General features: G+C 37.5%; 2 long non-coding RNA genes across 5 annotated transcripts in view; one reads left to right on the forward strand and one right to left on the reverse strand.

The window, feature by feature from the left end:
• The window catches only part of LOC135293614 (uncharacterized), a 16,243-nt gene extending 14,939 nt beyond the window's left edge, over positions 1 to 1,304 (forward strand). Inside the window, exon 3 of the long non-coding RNA XR_010355734.1 lies at positions 372 to 1,304. This is a non-coding gene — a long non-coding RNA (uncharacterized LOC135293614). The remainder of the gene's footprint in view (positions 1 to 371) is intronic.
• Positions 1,263 to 22,022, reverse strand: LOC135293613 (uncharacterized). Of its 4 annotated transcripts, none has more exons than XR_010355732.1 (5): positions 21,868 to 22,022; positions 21,278 to 21,367; positions 8,529 to 8,726; positions 4,793 to 4,982; positions 1,263 to 2,890 (listed from the first exon to the last, which is right to left on the reverse strand). It is a non-coding gene; the product is annotated as an uncharacterized LOC135293613 (long non-coding RNA). The 4 variants fall into 4 exon arrangements; XR_010355731.1 differs by lacking the exons at positions 21,278 to 21,367; positions 21,868 to 22,022 and adding exons at positions 10,163 to 10,325; positions 10,943 to 15,109; XR_010355730.1 differs by lacking the exons at positions 21,278 to 21,367; positions 21,868 to 22,022 and adding an exon at positions 15,521 to 15,937.
• Positions 22,023 to 22,332: the final 310 nt, after the last annotated feature.

Raw genomic sequence — 22,332 nt, forward strand, 5'->3', positions numbered from 1 at the left:
TAACAATAATATATGCATTGAATAAGAAAAATAAATATTGATCTGCAAGATACCATGCCAATTTGTTCTCATGGTAAGCATCCTTTCCCTCCAGTCAACTGATTTCCTACGACAAAGGCAATGGAAAGAGGAAAGTGCTTAAATGAAATATAAGCGAATGTTGTTTATAAAGAAGAAATGCATATACTGATGGCAAATACTTCAGGCCAGATTTCCCTACAACTTTCAGTTTTTGTGCTTCACTCAAAACAAAAAATAAAACAGATCTTAAAAATCACATTTGAAAAAACTATCACAGATGGTGATGCTTATTTGTATACTTGCTAGATAATGCTCACAGTATCATATATTTGCATTTTATTTTCACTCAGAAGTTGCCTCGCCATAATTTCCATTCCAATAGAGAGGACTCTTCTACAGCAAGGAGGGACATGGTGGCAAGAGGACTTCAGCAGTGTTAAGATGTGACCAGAGGCACAGAATACTATCACTACAGCAGATCCTCTGGAAAGCGGTTTGCAGAACAGACAGGCTTGCAAGAACCTCAAGGCTGTTATTCTGTGACTTAAGGCTGGTTGTTCAGGAGGCCAGTGAAGAATGGACTCTTTGGACATTGTGCCCATTCACACAAAGGGTGGCCCGTTACCTTGAGGAGCTTGGCCTCGCCAGGAGGAGCAAGGCTCCTGTATTCCTGCTTGCTTACTCTCATCTTGCACTCAAAATGGCAAACCCCAGTCAAGCAGCAGTGCATTTGCACTGCCACATGCAAGTGTAACAGACGGTCTTCCCATCCATAAGAACAAATGTCAGCATTTCAGAAAACACTTGAAATTACTTTAGCCAAATAAATGCCCCCAAAAATTTTGAGCCGTGCCACTGTTCAGATTGTTCTGCTGTTTTTCTCCCTTATGTCAGCACCACTTCACACTCCAGACATGCTAATCCCAAAATATCTACATAGGAGCTTTAGAATTTCTTATATCTCCACAAGACACGGGGATGAAATGTAGATGTTTTCAAATCCGACATCCGTATCTGAGTTAATCACCTTAGCCTTTATAATCAGTGAGTGGGTAGGATAGGAATTTTTTGGGCATGGTTCATCTCCTCCCAAAGTAGAATTTTGTCAAGTGATTGATGATCTAAATGTGCTTATTAGTCTCCAGAAGACCATGGTGTGACTATATGACTAGAAGTTAGGTGAGATGAATCCCACCCACAGTGATGTATTAGGTAAACAAATGGTATCAAAATTTCCGAAAGCATATTAAGTTGATGACTGCTGTAGTTTAATATCAAACATCCCCCCTGAAGTGCCCTTTACTTTATCTGTTATTATCAAAATTAAGTCATGAAGTCCAATAATGAACAGCTGGAAAAGTGCATGTTACATAAAGGAGGAGAACATCTGGAGTGTTCTACAGAGGACATGATGGAGGTTTGATAGAGATGAATGTAATTCAATGAGCTAGAATTGCTAACAGCAAAATAAAAAAGACAGAAAAAAGTAAAGAGGGGAAGCAAAAAAAAGCTGCCAAATTCCAGATTTTTATGTCCGTACTTGAGAAACCCCAAAAACTTAGTTATTTTTGTTAAAGTTCCAATAATATCTGATATTTCTGTGGCAATAGACTTGATTATTAGCAATACTGAAGAGCCAATTCCTGAAATATTGATAAAACTTCTTAATTTGAATCTGCACTTAAAATAACATGCTGAAAAGAATGTATGACCAAAATACTTTTTCAGAACATGAAAGGGTATGTTTTGGAATAACCATTTGCAAGGATAGAACCAATGTCATACAGATTTCCTGTTTTGCTGAAGGATGGCTTTCTGACAGAAGAATGGTAAAAATATTTAGTCTTCATGAGCAACACTGAAGTTATGTGAGTAAGCAATACCTGTTTGCTGTAATTTTGTCTGTGACTTAGGAATGAGTATGGAACTGCAGTTAAAATTCTTAATGTAAAATACTGGGGGTTCAAAGTCACACTTTTTAGAAAATACTTGCTGTAAGATCTGTATTTATTAATAGTGTTCCTATTACTTTAATACTTTAAGATGAGCCAGTGGAGGTATTATGGTACTGTAAAATTTTAATACTAATAAATGTGGCTATAGAAATAAAATACGTGTAAGTTAGTGCTTTTATGAGTTTGAAGTTGATTTATGTTATGCTGTAACCCCTTTCTGAGAAGGATGTCTTGCTGTACCTTAGAAATACATATATTGAAAACTACTGTATATCTTTTCACCATTCTAAACATAATAAACAGTGGAATAGTTATATAGAACTCTTAGGAAAACTTGAACTTAAATAGAATGGCTTACCAAATGACAGATGTATTTACCTTTTAATAGATTAGTTATTAATTTTTAATTTATTAACCACCTCTTATTTAAAGATTTTCAGATTATTGACAGTCTATCAGAATTTTCTACTGCATAATACAGAAAGAAAGAAAAATATGCCTGAAACCATTTCTCTCTATTTTCCTCTCCGAGTCTCTTACTATAGCACACACTCACTATTTGTGACTACTGTGTATCCAGCAAGAGACTTCAGAGACCAGGTACAGATTGCTGAACTAGAAATTTTTTTTTTATTATTTCAAATATTGTTACTTAAGTAGTTTTAAATTATGTGTACACCTTTCATTATTTTATGTTGATGTTGTGCACTCTTCTACAACAAAGCATTGGAAGGCTTGTTTTCCTCTAGACTGTTTTTTCTTGGGGGTTTTTTGTGCATTACTTTTAATGATAACTTATAATTCTTTCAATACCAAAATTTCTGAAGGTTCCTCAGCAGTACTAGAAATAGATTCAGTTGGCTCCAAACTGTGTTTTCCTCTTCAATCTCTTGAATATCATGTACAAACAATACCTATGAGAATGGAAAATCAAACCATGAAGCTTATACACATTTTTCCAGAACACATTTTTCCAGAACAAATTTTTCCCAACTAAGATAAGTATAGGCAGCTACAACCTGAGTATCTGTTGTATGCTGCAACTTTGCCATCCTTGCTGGTCTAAAACAAGAGAACTTAGTCTACCACTTGAATATGTCATTGTGTGTCATTACATTGTATGTGTCATACATGTCATCATACCCCATAAGTATCACTGAACTTATTTATTGAACTTAATATTCTCCAGACAAATGAAACCTACAGCTAAACAGCTATGTAGGCAATTTGCTTTTTTAGAGCAAACTCTTAATACGGTACATGTTTAAACAGCTCTGCCACTGAATTAAGTGTCACAGACCTCACCAGCTTCTCCCATATTCCATATGCCTCTTCCTTAATGGAGCTAGGCAAATAAGTGGTGTCATCACTTCTAGCCAGCTCATTGCCTTGTTTCAGGTCAGGGGGACGAATACAGCCAAGGTGTGCAAGGCAAATACCCAACACCACACTCAGATGTTGATACCTTACAACCAGACAAAATCTTAGCAGTAAATCCCAGCAATATGTAGGCACAGTGAACAAAACAAAACATCACAACAAAAATTAGGCAGTGTAAACTCTTTAATCTCTGGGTCAGAGCATTTGCTTTTCCTATTTTAAGGGTCTTATAGGTTCCTTCTTTGACTTATCTACGACTCTTCTAGAAGTAGGTCAATAAAAGTGCCTTTATAAACATTCAACACCTATTCTCAGCAGTCTTAGTTGTCAGCATCAGTTGTCTACACCATGTACAATAAAACATTTTTGCCTAGGGAACTTCAAAATTGTGTGGTTTTCAGTGCATTTTCCTCCATGGCTTTGTAAATAATTGTAACACAGATACCTCTTCTCTAGGTGTTTTATCTTTTTTTTTTTTTTCCCTAGAAAATCAGTATTTTTAGTCCGGGTCTGTGAAAAATCCCCCCCAGATATCAGGTGTAAGTATTGGTTCAGATTTGAGTCATGTACTTCGCTTTTTAAAGATCAGTTAGATAGATTATCCAACAAGAACTTCAGCTGTAATTCTATAGTCAAAGTACAAATACTTCTCAAAGGGATATATTGGCTATACCTTGAAAGAAAGTCACTACCACCTTCACACATGCTCAACATGTATTCATGTGCTGTTAGGAATGAGATATACAAGCTATTCAAAGAGTAGTGAAGAGACAAAAGTCATTGTGTGCTTTTGAACCAAGTGTTGAATCTTAACTACATAAATAAACAGAAGCATGCACATATGCAGCACTGCTTGTGCTGTATACTTCACTCTACACCAATAACATAGACCTCTCCATCACCATGAAAAATAGAGAAATTTTAAGGGCTATTGAACTTTTGTATGCCATCACATTCACATCCTGCATAGGTGCTTCTCTCATTAGCATACACTGATAACATTCTCAGTATTTAGTGATCACCATCCAAATTTCTAGTCCAGTTGTGATGATGATGATGCAGTATTTATACAATGGCTGGCAAGAGGAAAACAAGCCAGGTCAGAACCTCATTCCTCGTATTCTCTTAGTTACTTTACATTTTCCCTCCCATTCAGCTAGCTACATTGGTTTTGTGTATGCCTCACCTCTGTTCTCTTTCCTATTCTTCATATATCTCTCCTGAGCCAGATGACCTCCATGGGTGTATTTTATCTTCATTAATACATTGTGGTGTGGTGTGGTGTGGTGTGGTGTGGTGTGGTGTGGTGTGGTGTGGTGTGGTGTGGTGTGGTGTGGTGTGGTGTGGCATGGTTAATTTGATCCAAACCTGAAGGGTTTTTATTCAGTCAGACTGAAGAATTTGGAGCAAGCAAGTATTAAAACACACCCACTCACCTTGCTGAGCATCCCAATGAGCATCTGCTCACTGTATGTATCCTGCTGAGTGAAGTCCTGGTACTTCCTGCTTTTAGCTTTCCTGAGAGGTTTGCATGATGAGCCATGGGGGCCTCAGCAGGAGAGGGGAGCAGAGTCTATCTCTTTCTACATTCTAAAAGTTGTTGCTCCCTTAATTTATGATGATCCTCTGGAATTCAGTAAGACACCAGTCAGTTTGAATACAGATATTGGAATCCCATATTGGGCTACTAGTGAGCTTGCTCTCAAGGTGCTATAAAGCAGAACATGGCAAATAATTACACAATTAAATAGAGTAAGTCAGCTTTAACTATTGTTGAATTACTATAACATTTTTTAATATATTGTTTTAAAAACTTTCACTTGTATATCCATTTCTCCTTTCCTTCTTGTCTCAAAAAGGACTTATACAGACTTTCCAAGTTAAAAATTTTATTTGCCTTCTATAAAAGCTCAGATAATCTTCAATGATAACTGTCACAGGTTTATTGCTTCAGTAATCTCTGAAGTAATTTTTTGCTGTCCAAGTGCAAGGGATAGCAAATGAACTGAGGAACACCTACCACCTGATACATGACTCTGACTAGCTTTTACTGTAAATTCTGTGTATAGTCCTCAGATGGCAGAATGCCTGATGAAGTCCCACTTATTTGTGCATCTATATGCCCACAGGCATCGTATACATGTATTTCAGAGACCTTTCAACAAGCCTACTCAATAAAATTTCAGTCCATTCCAAGTTTATAAGGGTTCAATCAGGCAGATGTTAATCAGTGAACTATGCATAAAAAAAGGAGCAGCCGTTTCCACCGTCTCCAAGATACTTGCCATAGAATCTATTATTCCAGTACCACAATTGAAAAAGGGCTTAGGTTTCAATTGAATCTCTCTTGCAGTCTCAAAGAAATTAGGGCTCCTCTAGGCTGATACTTACTCTAATGAGCTTGAATACTGTGAAACTCTCCCTTTCCATCCCCAAAAAGGCTTCTCTGACCATAAACAAGACTGTATCTCTGGAGGATTTCCTATGCTCTATTGATCTAAAGGTATGCTTTATAGTCTCTCAAGAATGGTATTTGTCTTTATATCAAGTTCAGAACCAGTAAAATTGCCCCAGACAATTTTATTAAGCTGATAAAGAACTGCTCATTTTAGGAAGAGAGAAAGAGAGAAGGACTTTTGCTTTGTTGGCCAGTTAATCAGAAGCTTTTTATTTATTTCCTGTGAAAAATTCTTCTTTTTTTTTTTTTTTTAATCAGGAAGTATTTCAGGAATCAGAAAGAATTTCAGACAATCTGAAAGTTACTTTGCTTTCTGGCATGTCTAAAACAAGAGAATTCAAAGAGTCATTTTCATATAGGCTTTTGTATTTTATTAATAAAAATCCATTATGTTTGATACCTAATTTAACTCACATAAATGTCAATGGAAAAGTTGTTATTAACTTTACTGGAACTCAAGAAAGCCACATTTCTGGTGAGGGTTTTGAAAGGACTTTGATTTCTGAACATTTTCATAGTTCAATTCTTTGGAAGCAGACAGGTATATTCTGGAGTCACATGCCACCTGTATGTATATACACAGGAATCCAAGTTGACTGGAGTTTATCTATGCTATCTGTCTTATCTGCTTATCTACCCATAAAATGACAGGAGTGATGCTTCAACAAGCATGCAATCTAAATTAGTCAGGTGAAGGAAAAGAATAGAGAGAGAAGGAGTGGGACATGAAGAGTACACAAGGACAATAGAAGCCAGGGAAACACAATCTCTTGCAAATGTAACTAAAGATCATCTCTCACTTCCTCACTGGAGGTGATAGAGGTACTGACAGGTATTATTATTAAGAATTCAAAACAGCTAGCATGCAACTGTAAGTGAAGACTTAGTTTGCCTAAAATTTGATGTAGATTTCTTACTTGCTGCAATGTTGAAAGTGCACTCAAGATGTTGCTCCACTGAAAAAGGTAATTTATGGAGCAGAACTCCAAACACACCTTGAAAAGATTCATGTCTGTCAGTGTATATAAAATGCATACAAGTGAAATCTACTAAGTTGATAGGTTTGATAGATATTGTCACTATTTGCATAATAGAACAGATATGCTATTAAGGATGAACTGATGTGATTCTGTTAGGACCTAAGTTACTGAAGAATAAAGTATAGAGGTAAACATATTAATATATGAGATAGAAAGAAAGACAAATTCGTTGGGAATAGGGGCAATTGAAAAAAGAAAGCAGTAGAACAGTCTAATTGCACCTGTATTTGCCAGCATATTGTTATGCCCATCATAAAAATTATGGAAAAAAGAAAGTTCATTACAACATAGAAATTGATCTTAGTCTTAATTTCTTCACTGTCCTCTCTTTGTGGCTGACAGGACTTCTTTTAGGGATGAAGAAGAGTAGATGGTGTTAAATTCATGAGTCCTAACTTCATTCAAAACATCATTTTTTTTCTGGCATGTCTAAACAGAGATGCTTCTTTCTTATAGGTTTTTAGAGTTTTTCGTGCTTTTTAAAAAAAAATAAAAACCTTTTCTTCTTAAAATCATATGTTTAATTAAAAAAAAATTGGAAAATGCTTGAATATGATTTTGATTTCTGTGTCAACTTTTATTTTGAATAAAGCTGCTTTTAAATGATGTTCCAAGTATGACTAGTGTTTGCTTTTTTGTATCAAAGTGATTTTCTCCTTTGTTTATTGGTTTACCAAATATTTCAGTTCTCTTAGTTCTCTTCACAATCCCTTTCAGCAGCCAGTCTTTCAAGGAAAAGCTCAGGATCCAACCAGTGGGACACCAGCACCACTGCATCCCAGAGCCAGCAAACATTCAGAGACTCGGTGGAGAAATGGAATTGCTTACTGCAGGTGGTTTGATCATGTGGCATTAAGAGTTTAAATCACTAAAGGGCAAAACTCAATTTATATAACCTTTCTCTGAGTGTCTGTGAAGGCAACAGAACTGCCAAATACAGAGTAAAGTGAGCAGTGCTGTATTTTAATGACCATCTGAGGTCTCCAGTTAATTCCCTGAGTTTTTAGAGAACCATGAGATCTTTGACACTCCACTGAAAAAAAAAATATTGCTTTTGAATTATTTCATAAGACTTTCCTTGATCATGGTCTAGAAAATACAGGTTTTCTTTGTTTTCTAGGTTTCACTTTTTCCTTGTTTTCATTATCTCCACAAGTTGATGAGTTTTGCTGGTGACATTCCTTTTTTCTCCTGTGAGGAAAGGACCTGTAAGTGGTGGGTTTTTGGGGTTTTTTTTGGGGTTTTTTGGGTTTTTTTGTTTGTTTTTTGGGGTTTTTGGGGGGTTTTTTTGTTTGTTTTTTGGGGTTTTTTTTTGGTTTTGGTTTTGTTTTTGTTTTTGTTTTTTTTTTTTCTTTGGTTCAAGAAACACTGTTGTCTTTCTCTTGACATGATATAGCATTGCTATCTATTTGACCCAACTAATAAAAAAAACCCCATTAACCTACAAAGGCAATTTAGCAGGGTTTCAGGACACTTGGCACAGAAGAGGATTGAGCTGCACTTTAAATTTGGAGTTTTACAGATACACTATTCAAATAGTAAAAAAAACATGACGTAAACTCAAGAGGGATAAAATAGTGGTCTCAGCTCTAGGTTTCTGAAGCCAGAGCACCAGGACAGTGGTGGCAATTGCTACAAAAGTTAAACCATTGCATCACTCTCATTGTATCTTACCAGATAGAAACCAGGAAGGCTTTACACCACAAGAGTTTTAGGACTTCTGCTTGAAGAGTACAAACAGAAACACTACAAATTAGGTAGCAAAGCTTGACTAAAGATGACTTCTGGTTGAAGGATGCTGCAGGCCATGGTTGGTTAGCTTTGTTCTTGGGCCACGTTTGATGTTACTTGTCAAGTCTCAGACACAGAGAGCTGGGGAGGGGAAGGAGACAGAGAGAAAGAGAGAGCTGCAATTAAAAATAGGTATTCTCTAAACTGCAGACTTTTATTTTTATAGCAGGTATATTCCTCAATTCAGACCTTTCCCAGGGTGAAAGGAGTTGGTTATTTCTTGTACAATTTAGCCTATGTCAGGAGGGCTATTTTAACTGCAAAGAGAAATATGTGAAACTGTCAGCCACAGACCTTTAATTCCCAGGCTTATTTTTGTAAACAATGATGCCATATTTTTACGGCACACTCCCTTTCACAGAGATATAAAGATCAAACATGAATGTTTCATTTTCCATAACTCTTCCAGACAAACATAGCTCTTCCAGAAAAATAATAATAAAAACCCCAAAGAGGTAAACAACGTTCACAGAGGGAATATAGTTTAAGTAATTCACACAGTATACAAACATGTAATGGTACAAAACCTGCAACATGAGTTTTTTGTTACATTTTAACAGTGTTTCCTCAAATCTTCAAAGCTTGCTTGATGGTTTGCTGAAGTAATTGAACCACTCTTGAGTTGCTTTATATAGGACATCTTATCTTTCTTTCATTACCCAGTCCGTGGCTTCTTTTCTATTCCCATGAAATCCATGTACACACTTTAGAAGCCCTCCTGAACAAGCTTGCTTCTAACTTTCACAGAGCCCTTAGCACAATTTGAATACGAAAGAGATACTGAATAAAAAGCTTTAATCTCTTGTCTGCTATTCTTCTTTCTTGCCTCTTCATCTCCCCCCCCCCACCTCCTCTGCCCCCCTCCCCCTTCTTCCAAGAGCTTTTCTATGTTAGTAAAGTGAACACTTTCTGTTTTAAGAAAGTGTAATGCTGCAGAAGATGCACTGGGAGAGTGAAACCAAAAGCCTGGCCTGTGAAGCCTCTTTGCCACAATTTATCAATAATTGTGCTGCATTTACTTGCTCTTGAGCTTTTTGCAGGTAAAAGATTAGCAAAGAGCTCTCCTTAACAAAATCACTCAATCAGTAGCAAGCATAGGTAGTATCAAATGTGCCCTCTACCTCAAATACTGTGGGGCTCTTTCTTCTGATACCTCTTCCCTCAGTTAACTGGAACTGCTTTGAAAGGGCTTTCTGTTCTCTGCTCTCTTGTCAATTTGAATGCCAGGAAATGAGCCCCCTTTGTGAGATTAATTAATAGCAGGAGCTGATCGGCCCAAGCCCAATTGCCACGCAACAGAGCTGTAATTGCTACTTTGTGGAAAGGAAAGAAAAAGTTTTGGTTGCAGTTTAAGAAGAGGGTTTAAGGAAAGTTCTTTGAACTAGAGGTCTCAGTGCACTGGATTAAGGCAAGAAGCAAGGAGGCCTTTGAAGTTTGTTAAGAGGTTTTGGAGGAGAAAAAAGTTGGGTGGCAAATGGGAGCTGGCAACATCAAAAGCATTTAACACCATTCCTCACCTGCTTGTATTCAGAGCAGGGACCACAGGCTGGAAGCATCATTTGCTTGCAGTTTAAATGGTCACTTTGGTGCTCTATTTGTTTTGATAGGAAACTGTACCATGTATACATCATTATGTGTATAAGGGTTGTTACACCTGGATGTACAAGAGCTGCATGTACCCTGTTACATGAACATACATATGCATTACATGTAGAGGTATCCACAATCACGGAGTTCAAGGTAATAATTGACATCTGTCAATTTTCTTCCTACTACGTCTCTAATTGCTACTTTGTTTATCATTTGTGCATTGACATACTAGCAGTCACAGATTACTGATATTGCTGATCCTTCATTTGATTAAAAGACTTAATAGACACAGGTTTTTCTAAATTATTCCAAGCATTAGAGACATATATACTTGGCAATATTTCAAAAGTTAAGGTCATCTTTGGACAAAATTTGACCAACAGAGAGTGGACAGAAGTACCTTGCAAATGCCAAGGCCAAAAGCAGGCACAGCAGAAATCTTTTCATGAGCTGGAAATACAAACTCTGTGACAAATTAACATCCCTTAATCTTTTTAACATGTAATGGCAAGGGTGAGACTTTACAAGCAGAACACAGCTCTAAGTCCAGCAGGGCAAAGATCCTGGAAAACTGCCCTAATAGAGGCTCGGAGCCAGGGGATCCTCAAGTGCAGCAGAGCCAAGGATCTCTTTCAACTCCACCACACTGCAGACCACATGGCCAGAGCCCAAATATGCTAGTAACACTCTCAGTGGCACAAAATTACCTTGGAGGATGCTACAAGCCAGTGGAGCTTCCAGCAGCCTTGAGGTGTTCTGAATTACACAGATGAGCCACTGTCAGCCCTGAAATGCAGACAGGGCAAAGGTGGGGAAAATCTGCATTTCTTTAGCATTTTCCATTTACATACCCACAGCCCACAAGTCAAATTCACATCTCATGTGATCTGAATATAGCCAGGGCCTTCTGGAGGATGAATTTGGCCTGGTATCTATATTCTCTTAGTAATAGGACAGGGCTGCAATTTAGGCCACACACGTCTTGTCACAAACTTGGTGAAGTTCTTTAAACCATTTCCTTTTAAAGGATGATGGCAGGTTTTGTGGGTTTTTTTTGTTTTGTTTTGTTTTGTTTTGTTTTGTTTTTTGTTTGTTTTTTGTTTTCTGTTTCTACAGAAGCCAGTAGAAAGGATTTCTACCACTGAAACAGTGTTTCTAGTCAAATATTGAATCCTCTCAACAAGTAGGTCTTTATGCTGCTAATTTGGGTGGTGGAATGAAATTTCAGAGTGGCATCAGTTTGAAAATCATTCCGGTCTTATCTACCTTCCATATAGTTTAGGAATAATAAGAAAAAAGGGGTTTATTTAAAAATTTCCAGGGTCTGCAGTTTTGTAAATTTTTCCCTTTTCAATCTTGCATCTAAAAATAAAACTGAAAATTAAATGTTCCTTCAAATAAATGTCAGTAGGTGTTTGAACTCTGTCTACACCTCTCAGTCCAACACTTTGAGATGGTATTTGATCAGAAATTTTTCCTCTCTCACCTTCCAGTTCACTGCAGTACTTAAAAAGGTGCAATTAAAAGACAATGCAAAATGAAGCCTTGCTAAAACAAAAATCCAGATAGAAAAACATTTTAATGATGAGGGCTTTAGTAAGACTACAAATGAAATTTTGAAAAACCAAAAAAATAACAACAAAACCCCAAAAAACTGAAACAACAGCAAAAAAAAAAAAAAAGCCCCAAAACTACAATAAAAAAAAGACATTTTAGACAAGATTCATCTCTCCTAAGTTTTTGCCTTCTCCAGTCTCAACTGGACTCCCACTGCCTCTGAAATACAAATCTGCCCCTCTAAGACAGGAGGGACAATTTTCATAGCTGTCTCTTTCAAGTGTCTATAGAGGCAGCCCATCCACCTGACTTAGGGCAGCATGTCTTGAAGCAGTTAAGGCTGGGCAGTGGAAAGCCTCCACATCATGGCTAAGAGAGAGTTTTCCAAACACTGGCAGATGCACTGGAAAGAGGCATTCTGTGATTTGTGTTCTTTAATGGCCAATATATTTTAGTTTATTTTTGTAATTGTTTAGACAAACACCCTTGAGTCAGACATGGCATAAACAGTATCGCCACACAGAGAACAGTAGACCATGTTCTTCATGTTGTAATCCATTTCCAATGGATCCAGGTGTCAGTCTGTCTGTCTGTCTATCTATCTATCTATCTATCTATCTATCTATCTATCTATCTATCTATCATTTTTTACATCAAAGTACTTCACAAAATAGGGAAGCCCTCTTAAGCAGCAATGATAATTGTCCATTTTAAACACATGGTAATTGTCCCATTTTAAACTCAAAAATATTTATGGTGGGTAGTTGAGTGATTCTACATCATCTCTTCTCCACTTGCTTTTTCGCGTTTTATCATTGCACAGTCTTCTCACTGTCCTGTCATTCTCTCCCCAGAGTGATTAGAATCTTCAGCTTCTCTATAAGCTTATCCACTTATACATCACATCAGAAGAGTTTCTTTCTCATATAACAACCAAGAAGGAAACAAATATAAAAATTAAATGAAAACACTAACTCTGAGGCTGACTGGATGAGCTGTAGTAAGTCTACATAATATTTTGGAGAATATTATGCCATTGACTTGTAAATTCATCTGTTGAACTCATTTTAAGCCATCTTTCATCTCACATTTCAGCATCTCATCTACTAGAGGGTGACTTACTTGGAAGCCAAGCCTTGAAAGCAATTTGCAATTCTGACTATTCTAGGAGATCACAGGGAGGCCAGAAACAAATGCAAGTTTTCAAGAGGCACCAGTTTTCACCTTAGGACATGTAAAATTCTCAAACTTCAATATCCCAAGGTCACATTGCATGTCATAGCAAATTTTACTTACCTTAGGCAAAGCAGTGATGTAGATCTTTATTTAAACACACAAATTAATTCACAAAATGTGAAAGTGAAAAGATGCCCCAACCCTGATTCACAAACTATCTACAAGATACCCAAGCCCATCCATATATCATTGTTTTTCAGTAAGGTTTTCTATAATTACATCTGTTAACAAATGTAGCAAATTCAATTAAAATTTAACTGGCAGTGCATGGAAGCAAAACAGGTTCACTTCTATTATGTCAAACACCTTATTTTATGCCATGCATGTTAAGGTTTACCACTCCTTAAGGCTTGCAACTGCAACATTTTAACTGATATCTGGAGGCTTGTAATTGTATGTGTGCACATCAATTATGGATTGGATTCAGCATTTTCAGATAACTTCACCAATCACAAAGAGAGCTCAGTGGTCTCCTGGCATTTTCGGAGCAGTTTGATTACAGGTGTAATACATACAGCCTTGTTAGCTCTCAGTGATGAGGGATTCCCTTCCCTTCTGGGTTCTAGCTGAGGCACTGACCATTGCTTTTCACTAACAATTTCTTTCTGCTCCCAAGAGATGTTTTAATGAGCCCCTCCGACATGGCCAAAGGCAAGAAATGTTCTCTGGGCCAGTGAGGTGAAGAGCCAAAGCTTAGCCTACTAGGCAAGCAATAATTAATAAGGCATTTTTGATTCATCTCAATTCATTAACAAAGTTACTCTTTTTTATTATTATTATTACTGCTAAGCAACACAACGTTAAGTCTGTCACATTACTCACAAGTATTGAATGAAAAACTCGTGCCAAGGTACACAAAAAAATTTAATTTATGACAAAAATAAATGAATTTGGAATACTAATTGGGAGAAAGCAACTGACAGATAAAGTGAAAGATTGATTTAGGAGAAATGGAAAAATCTGGTTTCTACTTATTTTAAGGACAGGGAAAGAATTCTGATTAGAAATGTATAGCCAGCTAGGTTAGTAGCGGTTTTGATATTTCTCTGAAATTTTCCTAAAATTCATGGCTATCTGCTGATCAGGCAGAGTGACTGTGGGGCTGCGGTCTGTTTGAATTAATGGCAAGAGCTCAATGAGACCCTCAGACTGTGTTGCCCCGAGACAAACGATTTGTCAGGTTGCAAACATTGCTTCTTTCCAGTTAATATCTTTCCTTGCTTCTTTCCAGCTTAATATCAAGGATAACTGATTTACAAAGGACCAAACTTCTGCTGGTATAATCTAAACAAACTGCTAAGAGCTGATTAAGGGATTCTTCAAATTTTTGTTTTCATAAGTCAGGATCTTGAGAGAGACAACCAGCTTTGATAAGTTGTTTGGCATTTTGCTTCCTTCCTCCTTTCCCTGCACTCAGAAAAAGAGAAAAACATTGCCAGAAAGAGGAGTAATAAGAAATATTAGTTAAAAACAGGGTGCATCAAAACTGAAGCTCTTTAGAGATATGGAGGGGGCATCAATCACTTCTGTAGGCACATTAAGCTGTTACATATTATAGCCATCTCAGTTTAAGTGGTGTAAGGCTCATCTCATTTGCATTTGTTGTGTTACAATCTTGCTTCAGGCCTGTCTCCACAGTGAATAAGGTGGCTGTGCAAGGCAGCTTGTGGCTGGCATAAAGGATATGTCAGAGTCAAGCTGCTTCACTAATCAGCTTTGCTGGGGCAGATACATGATAGTCTATGTGAAGAAATTTAGATAATAGTATACAGCATCCACTGGAACTGTATATAGTGTATATAGGGCTTTAGAGTAACTTCTAATCCTTCATGGAAAATTTGTAAATACTGCAGTGATGTTCTAGTGACCTCTAAAGGCAGCTGGTTCTCGCTGTGTAGCACTTTTTGTTAAAACCTCCCGCTTTGTAAGGCACATAATGCTAATGTTCCTAAAGGCTCTACGTGGAGAATTTCCCGCAAAATATGATTTCTCCATTAAACCTTCCACGTTTCATTGCCACCTTCCCACTCCTCTCCACTGTCCGAAGTAGCTGCGGGTGAACCCCGCACCCCAGTTCTCCTGCCTGCCTGCATCCCCTCCTCCCCTCAGCCCCTCGCCCTCCTGCCTTGCTCTCCCCCCGTTTCGGTCACGCTGCCGCCTGAGCAGGGCCGGCCAGGGCTGTGGGGTCGGCCCGGGGCTGTGGGGACCGGCCAGGGCTGCGGGTCCAGCCAGGGCTGGGGGTCCAGCCAGGACTGCGGGGACCGGCCCGGGGCTGCGGGGGCCGGCCCGGGGCTGCGGGGGCCGGCCCGGGGCTGCGGGCCCCAGCCACAGCAGCCACCGCCAGCGTGACCCTCCCCGGGGCTCGCCAGTGTTAGCCGCCATCTACTGCTGAGGTCTCGCCTTCCGCTCCTCCTCTAAACAACTTGGCACCATCAACTTTCCTGCATCCAGCAGGTCAGGCCAGGGGCTTTATTAACATAGAATAGCAGTACCTCGCCACAGGCCAGCCAGCATGGGTGCTGCTCCGAGTCGAGTGTGACTGCACTGTTAAGCTGGCTAAAAAAAATGTAAGTTTTTATAGATGTTACTCTTCTGTTTCATATTTTCTATTCCTTTCTTTTTCCCTTCGGTGATTTAAAAATTACATTTATGAGAGAAAATTAAAAAAAATAAATAAAAGGAATTAGAAGAGAAGGGTAGAGTTGAGATTCAACTGCCGTCCCTCAACTCTTTCCAGCACAGCATTTCCAACTCTCTGTAGCATTGCATTCTTCCCACTGTCATCCCCTTCAAGCTCAGCTAGCAGGTCTAATGTGCCATTTTCTTCAGTGTCAGAGTGCAAAGATGGCCAGATCACACAGATCAACCTCGCCTTGTCTGGGCAGGTCTCTCCTGCCCCTCTCCTGTGTGTTCAACTCCTTCAGTCAGCAGCTCTGATGGTGAGCGTAAGATGCCGTGCTTTGTTTGCTTTAGTCATGATTAAACAATTAAGCTGGATATTTGGGTCCATTTGCACAACGGTGCACACACACACACACAACACGTCTAACAGTAGATGATAAATAAAAAGCTATAAAGTGTTTTAAATGCAGGTGAATTCTACAGAATAATAGATCAGTAATGTCTTTTCTTACTCCCCTTTGAAGATGAGAGTATTTTTTCAAACAACCTCCTCCTCTTCCTCACAACGACCAAGACCCCCCCCATACACACACACACACACACACACACACACACACACACACACACACACATACATGATGAAAGACCTATAAAGTTGAATAGTTGGGAGATAATAACTCTAATGGTAAAGGTCCCAGCGTACGTATACCACCCTGCCTCTGGCAGTAATCCTGGCTTTGGGGATCTGAAATTTCCTAAAGATGTATTAGTGTCTTATACACATGTGCTCTTGTGCACTCATAATCCTTTTCACTAGCTTCTTAGCTGCATGCTTTGTATTTAAATTTTCCTTCTGACCAAGTAAATCCCTTTGGATGAAGTGACAGGAGCTTTTCAGCACCCATAGCTGGGTGACAGCTGGTGTAGAGGCTCTGAAAGACTGCAAAGTGTTCCTTACTAGCTTTCTTCAGGACCAGTGTCAGCCACCAGCTGAGCGATTTGTTAGCTCCCCTTTGGGCATCAGTCAGCTGAAGAGGCTCACATTAAAGGCTAAAGTAATACAATAGATATTAATATAAAAAAAAATTTTAAAAAACCCCACACCAATATCTGGTTTTACTGTGCTTTTAATTAGGTGCTTATTCATTAAATGTGAATACAGCACATTTTCATTAATTCAGGAAACCCTTTATTAATACTGTATGAAGTATGTACGCCTGCCTCAGAAATACACTGTTAAAACTTTGGCTTAAAAGACATAATTGTCAAAAGCTTTTCTAGGAGCAGCACAGCAGTTGAAGCAGTTTACTTACAGATCACAGAACAAGATGTTTGTATTTATTTTCCCTCAAGTAAAGTTTCCCTGAAAATGTCCAATGTGTAATATATTCTGTTATTTAATTCTAGATTTGAAGGTTTGCTTCTCAGGGGTTCTGGCAAGTTTTTGCTATTGGAATTAGTAATGAGGAGCTCTGGAACTGTGGAAGTAAATCGTGCAGCGTAATCAGGTTGTTAAAGGAAAAGCAATCCAAAAATGGGACTGTTTCAGAACCAAACTAGGGCTGGATATGGCATTGCAGGATGCTGCCTGCACAGACTTTTCTAAGGGGGTACAGGCACAAAGGCAGGGGAAGGAATTCTCTACCATTTCTCCAACATGTAAAGCAAAGATTAATTTAAAAGAAGTCAATTTTAAAATACAGTGGCTTGTAAGATAAAATTTTTAATTATTTATTGATCTTTAAGGAGATTGAAGTACTGAGCTAGGTAAAACTCCCACAGCATTCAAGTTGTTTTGCTTGAGTAAGGACTGTTGGCTTAGACCAAAGACTTAGGAGAATTGCTTTACAAAAATAGTAATTAATATTCAAAACTTTGTTACTGTGCCACCCACACACATATTTGTGAAAGTATCTCAACTTTAAATAATAATCCAGACCTGTGGTTATCAAACACGTAGAAGTATTTTAATTGTATTGTTTTATATAATTTATGTTTTAATAATAAAATTGTCATTTACAAACTGAGATGCAGGGAATTGTGAAGTTTCTTTCTCTGGGCTGGCATGTTTTAATAAAGTTGGGATGTGTGTAAAGAATGCTTCTCTTTTTTTTTTTCCTTGTTCTAGAAATGATTTGGGATCCTAAAGGAATAAATCAAAATTCCAAAAAGACATTAATTCCATCAAAGCTTTGAAAGATTATTATTCCTAAAACAAATAGCTAAATTAAAACTACAGATATCTGAGACAGTTCCCAATTCAAATTTTGTTCCTGATGACTAAAATTAAACTAACTTTGGGTCTTTGATTCCCACTTAGTAAAAAACTTTGAAAGTAATTTCTGTAAGAATGCTCATTTTCAAAGAAATATAACAGTTTTCAAATATCATGCATTTCACTCAAAGTTTCTTTCAATTTTAATCAAATCTGGAAGTTTATTGTCTGTTTTTTTTCAGTGACAGTTGCTAATTGAATAAGATCTATTTCATAGAAATAATAAAATTCGCAAGGTGCTTCTTATCTGTGAGTGATAGATCACAGAAATGAGGAAGATTATTTAAATGAATTAAAATAAAACGTTGTTTTCTGGCTCTTCTTTTTACTTTGGAAGCTTAACAAAACCAATTTACAAAGAAAAAGTGAGGGTTTTTATTTTAAAACCTTTTTGATTTCTCTGCAGAGGCAGTTACATACATGCCACAAGAACGTACAATGCAGTTTCAGTAAAGAGATAGCATTACCTTTCACAGACCAAATCACAGATGTATTTACAGTTCTCACTCCTCCTGTACCCTTTGAATGTATTCTTGCTATTCATTCCTACATCTGGATTTTGACCCTTCTTTGCATACATTTTTCGCACTTCCAAAATATACTGCTGTTGAGCCAGAAAATAAACACTCACTAAAATCTCAAATTAAGCTTCCCCCTGAATGAGTTGTTGAGGGACCTGATCCTGCACTCGCTGAAGTCTGTGGAAGTTGTAATCACAAATCATACAAGCAAATGAGACAAGCGGCCTTATAGTCATAATACCTGGTCAACCTTCTGAGCTGAAGAACTGAAAGCTTTCTTGTAAGTGTTGTAATTCTAGAAATCTGCTAATAATAAAAATGGAATTTGGGAAATTTTTAGTTTGAACTCAGGCATTTCACTTAGGTCATGATCCCAAGCACTTCTTCAGCATGTTTTTCCCTTATGAATTATTAATACAAGGCTTGTAATGGGCTCACAAGTCACTCCAGAGTCCTTATTAGTAAATCATGGTCACAATATCAAACTGAAAAATTCACAGGAGGCATAGTAAAGATAATATTTAATGATATTTGACAGAGAAAAAATATACAATACCAAAATATAAGAGAGTGTCTATTTCCTCTAAATATTAATTGTTGTTTTCCCTAATTGATTTAATCAAAGTTCCTTAATATTTCAAGCTCTTTTTTTGTTTGTGGTTTTTGTTTTGTTGTGGGTTTTTTGGGTTTTTTTTGGTTTTCTTTTGTAGTGCTTGGTTTAAGAATTTTTTTTTTCTGATTATTTTATAGCAGCTTGTTTTACAGTTTACTAATTCACTTTCTATATAAAACTCTGTTGGTGCTGGCTTTTTTTAAATTTTAAATATAAAGCAACTTTAAAAAAATATAGGGCATACCTTAATGTTTGGTGTCTGTTTACATTTTCTGTAATGTAGTCATTAAGCATACAACGTAGACTTAAAGGATGTCAAAACTGACAACCACACTATGATTGATGATGCTGTGCTAGACTAATTCTTACCAGGTGTGGTGTGATGTGAATTCAAATGCAGCTCAGGGTTCTTATTTGTATTAGTAAAGTTGTGCTTTGTCAAAGTTCTGTGACTTCTTAACCCACTAAATCCATCTTCTAATCCAAGTTTTTCTTCGCCTTTTTGCTGTATACAATATTTTTCTTCCTCTTTCTCAGCAAAGCAATCCTTACGACTTCGTCTGCAGCCAGGGTTTCTTAAGACATCCAGTTTGTGCAAATTCCAGAAAATACCAAGTCTGATGAGGTTATGTTAATTAAGTGTAAAATCTACATAAAGGCTTCCTAAGTGACTTGAGCTCGGGTAGGCGAAATTATGAAGGATGAAATTCACTCCATCAGCATAAAGCATAAACAGGAAGCTTTATGTGGAGAAGCAATAAAATACAAGATCTTCAACCAGAAAAAGGGCTACAGCACGGACTTCTTTGGTCCCTACATAAATTGTCTTCATTGTCATCCCTCGTCACTTGCAGAACATGATGAAGCCAGCTTCAAGTTATTACATCTTGTTAAATGTCAGTGGTAAATATTAGGTGCTTGCACCTTTGAACAACAAATAAACATTTATGAGGTAGCAGAGAGTGTTGGACCTAAACTTTTAGGCTTTTTTGTCTGTTTGTTTGTTTGTTTGTTTGTTTGTTTTTATCTCTCCATCCTTTTTCCCTGCTTGCCTTCCTACATTTTTGATTCAGACCTTACTGGCACATTCTCATCAGCTGGATCATTCACTGTCAAGCCAAATGTCCAGCACCTTTGGTAACAGAGAACTGTGTTGACCTGGGGTGGGCAATTGAATTGTATCTTTTTATTTTCTGGATGAGTGATCTATCCTGCTTGATTGTGTTTATCTTGATTTTATTTATATTTTATTAACAAAAAGATATTGATCTTGCAAGCAGAGCCTCAAGAAAGTAGAAAACATATAACAAAATTCTTAAAGAGTCCAATTTACCTCAACAAGCAAAATAATCTAAAAACTTATATAATCTGATTGAACAAATCATAACAAACCACATCAAATGCATCAAATGTTATGCTGCACAAAATGAAAGCACCTATTACCCCCCACCACTACCTCCCCCTTTCCTTCACCAAGCCCTATTTCACTCAGGTCTAATTTTAACTGATCGCTTTCTCATGCAAATATCCATTGATTTGAATGAGATTTTGCAAGGGTAAGGGCTGAGCAAAGACTTTGGGATGCAATCTTCAGAGAAAAACCCAACCCCTTCTTTTTATGGATACAGAGAGTCACTGTACAGGAAAGTTATTGTACTATTACTGCACAAAAGTAGTGGAAGGAGGGCCAGCATACAGGAAGGTGACATATGCAATCAGTCTGCAAGGGTCTGACAGGCACTGCTTGCACAAGCACCAGAGTGGGGGGGAAGGCAGAGGCTTTGGGCATCCCCTAGATTACTCAGATGACTCTCTCCAGGATTACTTTGAAATGCAATGAAGACCTCTTTGTTGAAATCCACAGGCAAAGCATGGGGTAAGTGAAGAGGGCCAAATTTTAGGTTTGCTGGTAAATCATGTAGTTGTCCATACACCAAAACATCAGAGAAAGAGTATTACATTAATTTGTCAGTCCTGATAAAAAGCTCTGAGGGATAGTAATTTTAATTAAAAAAAAAAAAGAAAGAAAAACAAAGAAAGCTGTTTTCTTATATTTAGATAATTTTGTGTTGGTTTTTGGCTCTTTCTGATTTCAGCTGTAGTAGAGGACTGAGGAAGTCATAGTGACCCCTGCAGGCCACAGAGTATCCTCAAGAAAGAACTCAGGAAATAAGCATTATAATTACATACATAAAACAATTTTTATATATAATATTACCTTTTGATGTTGTTGGTGTTGTTTTTGTTGTTGTTAAATCGCTTTCTCAGTTTCCTCTGCATTTCCAGTGTTTGGAAACATTCAAGTGAACTTCAGCAAGGAGCAAGGATTTTGGTGTACAGGGGGACAGGATAAAGAAGGATAAAAATTCACGGGCGTTAAGCTTAACATCTTTATTTGCTAATACAGTCTGTTCTTACAAAATAAATCTATTTTTTTGATAGCAGAGCAATAGATGTGAGGAATGATCCCTAAGTTTGGAGCCCTGACAACTAGTCTTTCTTCCCCATGAACAAGAGAAGTCTTGCTTTCCTAAATACTTATTTTAAAGTCAACACAGGTAAATGATTCTTTCTGAATCATTACACTTATGAATTAAAATTCTAATTCTGTGTCCACTTTGAAGTCTCTGTGATAAACACTAAAAAGATTGCTATGCCACCCACTTTATAGCAAAGAAATTAAAGTATGCCAAGTGCTACTTAATTGACATCTATGGCTAGCTTTATTTGCTATTTTTAAAGTACTCCTGTATAGAAATAGTTGTCCAAAGAAGTCCTAATGTCTTTATAAAGACTATTGTCACTTACTTGAGAGGAGTAGGCATCTTGTGCCAAAGAGCATGCGAGCTGGATCACCTGGCACGTGGCAGTCACAGGAAGGAATGGAGATATATTTCTTCTTTGGAGATATACTTCTACATGAGCAGCATCACATCTGGGTGGAGCTCAAGAAATTTTTGGAGGTCTTGCTAGTTTTCACAGATTAGTCAGTGCTGTTTTCTTTGTTTCACTCATACTTCATCTCAGTTTACTTATAGGCATAGAGTTTGTTTCTTCCTGCTGGAGTCCTCTATTTGCATTGCATTCTGGCGAGTTCATTTTTAATCGGCTGGAAAAGACTTTCTCCACATTATCAGGTGGTGTTAGTGGTGGAAATATGATAAAAGCAGATTTTCCAGGAGGCCTTGCTTGGTAGGGTTATGTACTAATATTGATAATTGTTTGCTTCTGTATTTCAGACTTAACAATATTAGGCACCTCTCTGCATTACTA

This window comes from Passer domesticus, chromosome 2 (genome assembly GCF_036417665.1).
Source record: "Passer domesticus isolate bPasDom1 chromosome 2, bPasDom1.hap1, whole genome shotgun sequence".
In the NCBI taxonomy this organism is placed as follows: Eukaryota; Metazoa; Chordata; class Aves; order Passeriformes; family Passeridae; genus Passer; species Passer domesticus.